The 12,400-nt window shown below is 44.7% G+C and overlaps 1 pseudogene; it reads right to left on the bottom strand.

The window, feature by feature from the left end:
• Positions 1–11,040: 11,040 nt before the first annotated feature.
• On the bottom strand, positions 11,041–11,553 carry LOC100753167 (annotated as a pseudogene).
• Between the last annotated feature and the right edge of the window lie 847 nt (positions 11,554–12,400).

Genomic DNA, 12,400 nt, shown 5'->3' with positions numbered 1-12,400 from the left:
CATCATTGACTGCCTCTCTCTGTGCCCTCTCTGGCGGGGGGTGGGGGTGGGAATGGTGGTGGGGGTGACACAGCACATCACTCTGGTTTTGCCCCTATGGAAGTAAGGAGGGAGTGATTTGTGTAAGGTCACAGTGAAGGACCTAGCATTTGAACCATTTCTTTTAAAGATTTTATTTATTTATTTATTATGTATACAACATTCTGCTTCCATGTGTATCTGCACACTAGAAGAGGGCACCAGATCTCATTATAGATGGCTGTGAGCCACCATGTGGTTGCTGGGAATTGAACTCAGGACCTCTGGAAGAGCAGCCAGTGCTCTTAACCTCTGAGCCATCTCTCCAGCTCCCTTGTTTTGTTTTGTTTTAAATGACAAAACTGATATCTCTGTCTCCCCAGCACCCTTGTGTGAGCCATGGAGATAAGTCAGTCCTTGGTTTAAGAGAGACATTCCCCCCCTTTATGGTGCCCATGTGCTCTCAGGGCTGTGACTCTCTTCAGGGACCCTAGTCATCATCTACAAGATGCTAAAACCTGTGTCAGGTCATAAAGTGACTAGACAGCCTTGGTCCATTGTTCTGCCCAGAAGAGACCATTGTTTCTGTCTCTGTTCAATGATCTGGGGTCAGGGTGTGGCTAGGAAAAAGGTCACCAAAATGGGCCAAAGAGGGCAGGGTCAGTGCCTCTCCTCAAGGCCTGCAGAGGACCATGAGGCTTTGGAGTGGCTGAAGGACAGGACAACCATGTCTCACTCTTGTAGCTGGCTGTCAGCCTTACTCTTGAGCCAGGGGTTTGGGATTCCAGAACCTTCTAAAGAGTGCTGCCACCCCAAACCCCATACTATTGTCATGTGCCTGCAGCCTCTCTCTTCCTTAGCCTGGTAGTCAGTGTTGAGTGGCACAGGCTCCCCAGTAGTGGCAGGGTCCAGCTGTCTTCCTGGATGGCTGTCTTAAGTGAACCTCATGCCTGGGGTTTCACTGGGTCTTTCAAGTTGCTTGAAAGCTGGACTGGAGTAATTTTGTTGGTGCCCATCTGGAGTGACAAGAATTTGTTCAAGTCTCCCTGGGTAAATGTTACACAACACAGATGGGGACCAACAGAACAACAGATGAGTTGGGAAGAAGCAATTGCATAGCTGCCTTGATGAGGCACACAACCCAGGCTGTGTAGCATCCGTGGAACAGTTCTGAGACTGGATGAGACATCTTGTTGGCTGCAGCGTCCTCATGACTTATTATTACATGCCATCCTTTCAGAGGGATGGGTAGAGATTTATATTACAGTTTGCTTATGCAGTCCAGATGGACTTGTAAAGTTAACAGATGTCTTTCACCTGCTCAAACATAAAACAAAAAATCATCTTTAGCTGACTTGTACACATTGCTTGTGTTAATGAAGATATATGTTACCTTTAAAAGTTTGTGTGTTTTCAGAACAAAAGGACCAGACACCAATGAAGACCAGTAGCCCAGGTGATCCAGCCTCTCAGAATGCCTCTGATGCTGTATCCTCAAAATTCTGCATCCAGAACAACTTCACACCTGCTAGCTGAGTTGGTCCAGCCTCACTGACTACTCCAGACAGAACTTCAGATAAGCTCTGCACTTTCCCGTTACACAGAGTCTGGACAACAAATGACAGAGTTAGCTCTTCCAGGACTTGACCATTATCTCAATTTTCTCAGGGTCCTCTAAAGATGCTATCATCCCTAGACAAAAGGAAACAGTCTAAAGAACACGATGCCCACATTCCCAGGAAGTGGGGTGGGTGGTTTTTGGTCATTTGGTGGATTATGGATGTTTTTCATCATTTAGGGGGGTTGGTTACAAATTGCATTTGGGTCTTGTTTTTTTTTTTTTTTTTTTTTTTTTTTTCTTTTTACTCTTCACTCTTTGGGGGCCTGCCATCTAGCTCCCAAATAAATACATGGAGACTTATTTTTTACTTATGATGGCCCAGCCTTAGCTTGGCATATTTCTAGCTAACTTTTCTTAAATTATACTGTCTACCTTTTGCCTCTGGGCTTTTACCTTTTTCTATTTTGTGTACATTTCTTTCCTTCTTCCTTCGTGGCTGGTTGTGAGGCTGGGTGGCTGGCCCCTGGCGTTCTCTTCTTCTCCTTTTCTCATTGCTCCCTTGTAGTGTGGGTTTCCCCACCCCCAGCCTGGTCCCATAGCTGTGCCAATCCCAAATGAATAACAAGACTTATATTAATTATAAAGCTGTTGGAAATTGGTTATGGTTTCTTATTAGCTAGCTCTGACTTAATTATTTAAACCATTTCTAATAATCTTAAGTATTTCCACATGGTCTCTTCTTACTGGAGGAAAGATCTGGGCCTCTTATTCCATTGGGGTCTACATAGTGTCTGCTCAGCGTCTCCACAGAGAAGAGAAGAGAAGAGACGAGAAGAGAGAGATTTCCTGTTTGTCCCTGCTTATATTCTGATTCTGCCCAGGTAATTTAACTCTATGTTAGAGTTAAAACCTTTTCTTTTTATTTAGACAAAAGGGGGAAATGTTGTGGGATATTTGTACACTGTGTGAAGACATAGTGTTGTGATTGGTTTAATAAAGAGCTGAATGGCCAATAGCTGTTCAGGAGAGATAGGTGGGACTTGTGGGCAGAGAGAGAGTGAAAGTAGGAGATGCTATTGAGAAACAGAATAATACAAAATGAGGTAAAAGCGCTTAGGTCTAAGAGCTAATGGGACAAGCCTAAGTTAATTAATAATAATTAATTTCATAATTAATAATAAGTCTCCGTGTCATTATTTGGGCCTGGTGGCCCAAAGGAAAGTTCGATTACCAGAGAGTAAAATATCTGAAAGTGGCACGTAAGGGCAGATTGCAAGGAGGCTGGTGGAGTCCCACAGCATTTGTTGTAAATGATATGATGTGCAACTGAGCCTGAGCTCTCTGCCCTGTGTAAGGGGAAAGCCTGATAGGAAAGAGACACGCAGGCGCCCTGAGCATTAGTCTCGGATTTGGTGGGAAATGTGGACAACTGGAGGAAGAAATGGAAGTGTTGGCTGCCATTTCTCATAGCTGGTATAAGGAAAAGAAGGTGCAAATTAGCTATGTGCGAAAGACACTTCTGGGAACCCAAAATGAGGAACCCATGAGAAGAACAGATGATGAGGAGGAAGAGGGTAGAGGAGACAAGACATCCCTCAGGTTCATCCTGCCTCTAATCCAGAGGAAAGGAAAGTTCATGATACAACGTGAAGACAGAGTCTTACCATGACAGAGCCTTACCAGAGGCTCAGTACAGTAAGTAAGGCAGCTAGGTGTGTTCACCTTCTTGACTACTTGGATTGGGGGAAACTTTTTTTTTTGTTGTTGTTGTTGTTTTTCAAGACAGGGTTTCTCTGTGGCTTTGGAGGCTGTCCTGGAACTAGCTCTTGTAGACCAGGCTGGTCTTGAACTTACAGAGATCCATCTGCCTCTGCCTCCCAAGTGCTGGGATTAAAGGCGTGTGCCACCAACGCCCAGCCCAGGGGAAACTTTTATTCATTAGTTTTTGAGGTAGCATCTCACTATGTAGCTTTGGCTGTCCTGTACATCTCACTATGTAGACCAGGCTGACCTTGAATTCACAGGACTGCCTCTGCCTGGTACTTTGACTAAAGACGTGCACCACCACACTTACCTGAATTCTTCCTTCTTTAAACATTATACATACTGATGAATCCCAAGACCAACTGGCATTTTCTCAGAGCTGATGGTGACAGGTCTTTGAGACCCTTCTCACACCCAGCAAAAGCTTCATTATATATAATGCTAATCATTGGTGCCTTGCTGATTTGAAAAATCACCTGGAAGAATAGTTAAAAAAAAAAAAAAGCTACAGAGTTTGACACAAGTACATTGCATTGGTGAGAGGCATACCCAGAAAGCCATAAGGGTATTGCTTAGGGTACCATTGCTTAGGGATAGGGCACCTCTCTGTGACCTACTGCTTAGGGATGTCCCTGCCCCACCAATCATAAAAGATATTTCCACTACTGCTCATTATAAACCAGAATTAAATGGCTACGTCTATGTACTGAAGACATTGCATGCTTTGGTTAAAGAACATAAAGAAATTAAGCTGGAGTTGAGCCTGAAGCTCCCTCCCTATTGGCTGACTCCCACTGTTTCAGGAGATGCTGTGCTGGCTGCTGGGACATACCAGCATGCTATAGATAGACATTGCATATCACACGACCAACCTGCCAGGCTAGATGTGCCTTCTGGTATAATTGTGGTATGACTGTTATGGGCGCAAGCAACTGCCAAATGGATGAGGCCCACTCTACAATCAGGACCTCACATCTGTTAGTGTAAGCCGGGATGAGAACCCTTTGCTAAGGAGGTCACAGGCCCCAGTGAAGGGGCCATTGCAATTGTTAAGCAGATGCGATGTGCCTGTCAAATGGCCTTGAAATCACTTGTGGTTTTGCCTATAGATTGTTAGTGCTGTTAGTACACGTGGTTGGTCACTGAGGGTAACTTCTTTCTTCACAGTGGGCAGTGGTTATTGTGGAGAGTCATAGCCAGTCAAGCTGGTAAGTCAAACAAATGATTGTCATTGTGGCTCAGCCCTAAAGGGAAGAAAATAATTACACATCTATATCCCCCTCCCCCCAACGTTCATGGAACATCACAGAAACAGGGGAAGAAAGAATTTAGGAGCCAGGGGAAGAGGCAGAGTAGTGGTGGTGGCAGCAGCGGCAGTGGTGGTGGTGGTAAGTGTGTGTGTGTGTGTGTGTGTGTGTGCATTGTGTGTGTGTGTGTGCATTGTGTGTGTGTTTTCTGCTTCTCTCCTGGAGGAAGAATGGAGTTTCATATGATTTAGAAAACTAATAAAACTTCAAGGCTTAGGAAACTCACAAAATATAGTAAGACCTACAAGGTCTCTCCTCAAGGTTATATACAATTGACTCATTGAAGGAGCTGCCTGCATGTTCCAAGAGCGTTAGGGGAGGAGCTTTTGTGAGCCTTCACCTATGAAAAAGTGGGTTTTTCAGTGATACAGACATGTTTTTGTAAGGAACTTCTCAATTCTGTTTCTGTAAACTCATTTGTTCACTAAATTAGGGTTCTCCAGAGGAACAGATAGAACAAATCTCTGTCTGTCTGTCTGTCTGTCTGTCTGTCTGTCTGTCTGTCTGTCTGTCTGTCCGTCCCTCTTTCTCTGTGATTTACTAGAATGGCTTAGAGGTGGTGCTCCAGCTAGTCCAACAATGGCTGTCTGCCTGTGACAGAAGGTGCAAGAATCCAGTAACTGTTCAGTCCATCAGCTGGATGTCTCAGCTGGTCTTCAGAATACACAAGAATCCCAAAGAAGTGGGCTCTAATGCCAGAGAAGAAATGGGCTTGTTAGCAAAAGTGAGAGCAAGCAGGCAAAGAGAAAGAACTTCCTTCTTCCATGTCCTTTACATAGGCTGCCAGCAGAAGGTGTGGTCTGAATCAAAGGTGGATCTTCCAACCTCAAAGGTCAGATGAGAAGTGGATCTTCACATTTCCAATGATTTAATCAAGGAAAAATCCCTGCACAGGTGTGCCCAGACATTTGCATTCTAGTTAATTCTAGATGTAGTCAAGTTGACAACCAAAAATAGTCATTGCTCACCAAGACAGACTTAGGTGGGGCTGTTTGGGTCTTTGTTCTGCTGTCAGTGTCCTGGTTTGTTCATGCCTCCCCAGAAAACCTCACACAGCACAAGATTTTGACACAGTGGGTAAGAACAGACAAACTGGACTGAGGTCCCTGCTTTGCCACTTGACTGCATGTTGACAGTACACGCTAGATCTCACAGTCCTGGGCTCCTCTTTTTGCATCTGTGACCAATGTGGCCTTTTGCCCAGAGTTCAAGAGTCGGGGACAAGGCATGCATTAAGGGTCTTGGTGTGCAACCCCTGGCCCACAGCACATCTCCTCCAGGGTGAGACTGGGGTCAGGGAGGCGCGTGAGGCAGCAGGTTTCAGGGTGTCCTGGCAGTCTCCCCATGGGGGAACTCTGGCCAGCACAATGTCACCCCTGGCCTCAGGCTCTTCAGCTCTTTAGCTGCCTCTGTGTACCGTCTGTCTGAGGCGGTAGCTTTAGGTCTCGGCTTCTCCATCTGAGATGTGAGCAGACTTCTCCTGAAAGCGTGTGAGAGCCCAGGAAACACCGATTCACCGGGCACTTGAGGTCGTGAGCCAGATGCGTGCTTCTGCTGGCAGACTCGGCAGTGGAGAAACTTGGCCCATCTGGAAACCGCTAGATCAGTTACTTTTCTCCTTGCTGTAACAAAATGCCTGACAGAGCAATTTAAGAAAGGAAAGGTTTAATTGGGCCCGCATTCTGCAAATACATTCTATGGTGCTGTGGAAGGTGTGGTGGCCAGAGTTTGAGGTAGCCCTCAGTCAAGAAGCAGGAAGCCAGAAAGGAAGGCACTCAGTTCACTTGGTCCTTTTTATTCAGTCCAGGACTCCAGCCCATGGAATGGCGCCACTCACAGTCCTTGTGGACTTTTGTACCTCAGTTAACTTCATCTAAATATCTACTCAGTGTAGGTGGAGTTTTTTTTTTTTTTCAGGGACTGCTGGCTCCCCACTAAATGCACAGAGACTTAATATTAATTATAAATCCTTGGCTGATAGCTCAGGCTTGTTACTAGCTAACTCTTTTTTTTTTTTTTTTTTTTTTTTTTTTTGTTTTTCGAGACAGGGTTTCTCTGTGTAGCTTTGGAGCCTATCCTGGCACTCACTCTGGAGACCAGGCTGGCCTCGAACTCACAGAGATCCACCTGCCTCTGTCTCCCGAGTGCTGGGATTAAAGGCGTGCGCCACCAACGCCCGGCCACTAGCTAACTCTTACATTTTAAAATAATCCATATTTCTTATCTATGCTGTGTCATGTGGCTCGATACCTTTTCTCAGTACGACAAGTTCATCTCTTCTTGGTGTATCCTCCTGATTCTGAGACTCCTCCTCTTTTTCCTTGTCCTCTCTTTTTTTCTGCAAGTTACTCCTAACCTCTACCGTCCAGCTATTGGCTAGTCTGCTTCTTGATTAACTCAGTCACAGTGACACATATTCACACAGTGTAGAGGAATGTCCCACACCTCAGAGGCATGCCCAGTGACTTGTCTCCCAGGTGATTGTAGATTCTGTCAAGTTGGAAATAATAAGCACCACAACTCCACCCCTTGGCAACTTAACACCAAAACACATCTTTTTTAAGCCATGCTTTCCTTTTCTTATCCCCATAGGCTGATGGCCATCTTCTAATGCAAAATGCATCAAGTCTAACATCAAAAGTCCTCATAGTTGGAGAGATAGCTCAGTGACTAAGAACACTGGCTCTTCTTCCGGAGGACATGGGTTCAATTTCCAGTGCCATTATGACAGTTCATAACTGTCTGTAACTCTAGTTGCCAGGGATTGGATACCATCACATAGGCATGCATGCAGGCAAAACACCAATGCGCACAAAATAAAAATAAATAAATCATAAAAGAAAATGCCCTCATGGTCTTCAGTGATTTCAGCACTGTTTAAAAGTCTGAAATGCAGCCTGGCTCTTTGAAGATAATGTCACTTGAGCCCTGTGGTTTTTGCTGGTCCATGGTGAGGCCATTTGTAACCAACAGGTTAGCTCCAGGCTTCTTTACAATCTGGCAGGAATTCATAAAGGCAAATTCCATTGGGCAAACTCATTTGGGAACTTCCTGCCACGGTTGCTGATGCCCTTTGTTGAATGCAAGTTAAACTGCAAAGCACAGGGTCACTGTATAAAAGAACTACATACAAGCATCTAGGCATTGAGGACATGTCATAAGGAACTATTCGTAGAATAGAGTTCAGCAAATATACATATGTGCACATTCATTTTCCACAATAAAAACAGGCGGTCTTCGTTTTACTCTGTTGCTGTAATCAAACAACTCCGAGAAGGGCAGGTGTCTTAGCTACTGTTTGATTCTCCTAAGGAGACACCATGACTAAGGCAACTTACAGAAGAAAGCATTTAACTGGGGACTGGCTTACAGTTTCAGACAATTAGTCCGTCATCATCATGACATGGAGCATGGCAGCAGACAGGCATGGGCTGAGAGCTTTACATCCTGATCCACAGGCAGCGACGCAGAGAGGGACACTGGACCGAGAGTGGGCACACCTTCTCCAACATGGTTACATTTACTCCACACACCTCCTGATACTTCCCACAGTCTACCAGCTGGGATCCAAGTATTTAAATATTGAGCACGGGAGGGTCATTCTCATGCAAACCACCACAGAGGGGTTTATTGGGCTTACACTTCCAGGTCATAGTCCATCATTGCAGGAAGTCAGGGCAAAAACCCAAGCAGGGATTGAAGCAGACAGCAGTGAGGAACACTTGTTTGCTCTCTGACTAGATCTCTTACAGGTTCATGCTTGGCTAGTTTTCTCATAGCCCAGGGCCACTTGCCCAGAGAATTGTACCACCACAGTGGGCTGGGCCCTCCTACATCAATTAACAACTAAGACAGATCTTCACAGACATGCCCACAAGCCAATTTGACTTAGGCAATTCCTCAGTTGAGGTGTTCCTCTCAGAAATAACTTGACATAACTCCAGGCTATATCAAGTTGCCAGTCAAGACTAACCAAGATATGAGAAAAAGAAAGAAAGAAAGGAAGGAAGAAAGAAAGAAAAAAGGAAAGAAAGAAAGTCTCTTCTGAGACTTATGTAACTCTAAATTGTGATTTTTCTAAAACAGTGATTCTTAACCTGTGGGTCATGACCCCTTTGGGGGTGGGTGTCGAACAACCCTTTCACTGGGGTTGCATATCAGATATCCTGCCTATCAGATATTTACACTACCATTCATACCAGTAGCAAAATTACAGTTATGAAGAAGCAACAAAAACAATTTTATGGTTGAGGGTCACCACAACATGAGGAACTTTATTAAAGGGTCACAGCATTAGGAGGTTGAGAACCACTGCTCTAAAACATCAAAAACCAAATTGCCTACTTCCAACACCCAATGGTACAGAGTAAACATTCTCACTATGAAATGGCAGGATGGAGGCCTAATAATGGATAATTCGGTCAAAGCAAACAGAAACCCCAGCAAATCCTGAAGCTCCAAGTCCAGCATTTGGAGCTTGTGATGGAATCATCTGGGCTCCAAAGGGCTTATCTAGCCCCGCCTCTCCAGTTTGCCACCTGCAGCAGAGAGCCTGGCTCATGGGCTGGCTCCATTCCATGCTTGTAGCTTTCCTAGGTGGATCTCCCATGGTCCTGGCAGCTCCAGCATCTTAGGGATTCCATGGATTTTAGGCTTTACCTTGACACCAGGTCAGCACAGAGGAAGTCACACAGGACCCTGCTCTTGGGATCTCTCGAGAGACTTGACAAGCAGAGACAGGTAGAGAAATAGTGACTTTGGCCTCATGCGGAAGGAGCTCTCTTACAGAAAGGCCCAGGAGACAGTCACAGCCAGGTGATGACTCCTGAAATTAGCAGTGGCTTATTCTCCACAGTTCCTCATTGTGACTTTAAGGACAGTACTCCTGCACTGTGGCCTTCCACCCCTACTCAGGAGAGCCATGGCTTCTATTCACACCAGCCTAACACCAAGGCTGAACTCAGAATACTGGCTACCAGCTCCTGCCTCAGCCAAAGGAGCCTTAGACACTACCATGCATATATTTGAGAATCTCATGATCAGGGTGTCCAGCCGCCAATTCAGTGCCTGGTGAGAACTTTCCTTTGGACTCACAGTCAGCTACCTTCTCAGTGTGGCCCCACATAGTGGGAAGGGCAGAACGTCTCTCTTTCCTTTTCTTTTTTTTGGGGGGAATAAATATTTGTTTTTATTAGTTTTTAAATTGAGGTATATTACTTGTAAAAACACATACCTTTGTGTTTGCATTGATAAATTTTGACACACACACTCGACAATTCAGTCATGCCACAGAACATCCTACAAAATTTCCTGATCTCTTTCAGGTTAGTTTGTCTTCCACAGTTGTAACGTGTGACATTTGTATTCTCAAATTAACTTTCTTTTTTTTTTTTTTTTTTTCCAGAGACAGGGTTTCTGTGGCTTTGGAGGCTGACTTGGAACTAGCTCTTGTAGTTGCTGGTCTCGAACTCACAGAGATCCGCCTGCCTCTGCCTCCCGAGTGCTGGGATTAAAGGCCTGCGCCACCAACGCCTGGCTTAACTTTCATTTTAAAAATTAGTTCCATTGTTACTAATTGTGGCCACACATGGCCATGAATCTTTAGATGCTGTAAATGTGCTTTCCTGTTCAGAGTTTACTTCTTTGGACCCCAGATCCTTTCTTTTCTTTCCTTTGCTTTTATTTTGAGACAGGGTCTTGTGATATTTTGTTCGTGTTGTTACAAATAAAGCTTGCCTGAAGATCAGAGAGTGGAACTGGCCACTAGTTGATCACAGAGGTCTGGAGGTCTGCACAGACAGGAGACAGGAAAGGATAAGGTGGGGCAGAGAGAGGAAGTGAGCCAAGGAGCATAGACAGGAACTTGGCCCTTTTCAGGGTGAGTCAGAAAGGTAAGAGATGACTATGCGGCTGGTCCTTTACTTCTCCGATCTTTCAGCTTTTACCCAGATATATGACTCTGGGTTTTTATTATTAAGACTAATTAGGATTGTGCATCAGCGCCTCTGTAGTCCAGGCTGGCCTCAAACTTACAGCCATCTGTCTGCCTCAATAGCCTGAGTATTGGAACTATAAGTACACGCCTAAGATCGATGCTTAGCTATTGTTTAAGATCGGGAAAGCTTGTTAACACACTATTTTTGCTTTTCGCATGATTCTACTCGATTAGATAATACAAGCTACCTGATCTTTTGGAATACCAACAATTTAAGAATTGAGTGTAGAATCTGTAGATTTCAATGGCAATTCATATTATCTCAGTCCTCAGTAGACTCTGAAAATGTTCAGGGGAGCAGTGTCTTCAGTTCACAGACGGGGATTATACAGAATCCATTAACCTTTGATGCCAAGGCTGGAGTTTTGTTTTGCTTCATCCGCTGTCCTTGAAGGTATGAACACAAGGACAGAGTCTCTTATTCCAAAACTCAATTCTCTTGTTTGTTCTCTGACATTTCACAGGTTACCCATTCCTTCCAGCCTCTAGCATAGTGCTGAGCACTGTTAAAGCCCAGTGATAATGCTGTGTCCATGGCCTGCTTACTTCTTATTCGAGCGAAACAAGAAAACACTAGACTGTCAGATTTGGATGGCTTCACTTCAGGGTACTTTTCTTTGAAGTCCCTTGGGTTCCTCTGTAGAGCTTCACCTGCCTCATCCAATGGTATATTGATTGGTCCAGGTATTTTTTCCATGCTTAAGAATTTCCCATGTATCTCTAACATCAATTAACATAATATTTTTGGAGTTCAATAAGTGTTTTAGTTTCCTATAAGTGACATCCTTAGGAAGAGTAGAGTAGCAATGTTGGCTGCGTCCCCATATTGACTTTAAACCTCCAAGAGCAGCCTCCACCGATCCTAGTGCCGCCCTGTGTGAGGCCCCAAGCACCCGCCTGGCCAGCATCACCCTCTTTTTCCTTTTCTTATAAAGCCACAGACATCTTCATGAGAACCACTCTTGTAAATGGAGGCTTTTCTGTCCCTCCCGGCCCCACAGACACTTTGAAAATAATCACTCAGAGGTTTAATATTAATTACAAACTGTTTGGCCTATTGCTCAGGCTTATTATTAACTAGCTCTTACAAGGTAAATTAACCCATATTCTTTATTTACTCTCTGCCGTGTGGAGGCACCTTTTTTCAGTGAGAGTGCCTATCTTGCTCTGTCTGTGTCTAGCTGGTAACTCCTCTCACTCCACCCTTCTTCCTTCCAGAATTCTTTCTGTGACAGGCTGTCTCATCCAATCCCTTTATCCCCAGCTATTGGCCAATCTGCTTTTTATTAACAATAAGAACAATGCACATTTACAGTATACAAAGACTTTTCCACAGCACACCCTGATCCTAGTCATCCTAAAGACACCATCACCATACACTGTAGTGTTGGGAATAAGGGGTTCATCATAGGAATTTAGGGTTGTGACTGTTCTGCCTCAGTATCTGTTGGAGGGCTGAGGGCTGAATAGGGATCCTGGGAGCTGGCCCCTTAGATATTTATTTTAAAAGGTTAGTCCATGAGGGGTGGTGCTGGTCCATCTGGGGTATAATTGTTTAATAAAAGGAAGAATCCAGCACACAGCTGTCCACTGGGAAAGCAGGCTGGGCCTAAGGCAGGGCATGTCTGACATCACTGAACTACTCTGGTCAAGAGTTTCCTTTGTTCTGCTTTTGTCATTTCCTTGGAAAATTATTAAGTTCCAACTGTATGCCAAGGACCATTCCAACACAGGGGACAGCAGAGACATTGGTCC

This window comes from Cricetulus griseus, chromosome 2 (assembly GCF_003668045.3).
Source record: "Cricetulus griseus strain 17A/GY chromosome 2, alternate assembly CriGri-PICRH-1.0, whole genome shotgun sequence".
Taxonomy (NCBI): Eukaryota; Metazoa; Chordata; class Mammalia; order Rodentia; family Cricetidae; genus Cricetulus; species Cricetulus griseus.
This window is presented reverse-complemented; position numbering and strand designations above follow the sequence as displayed.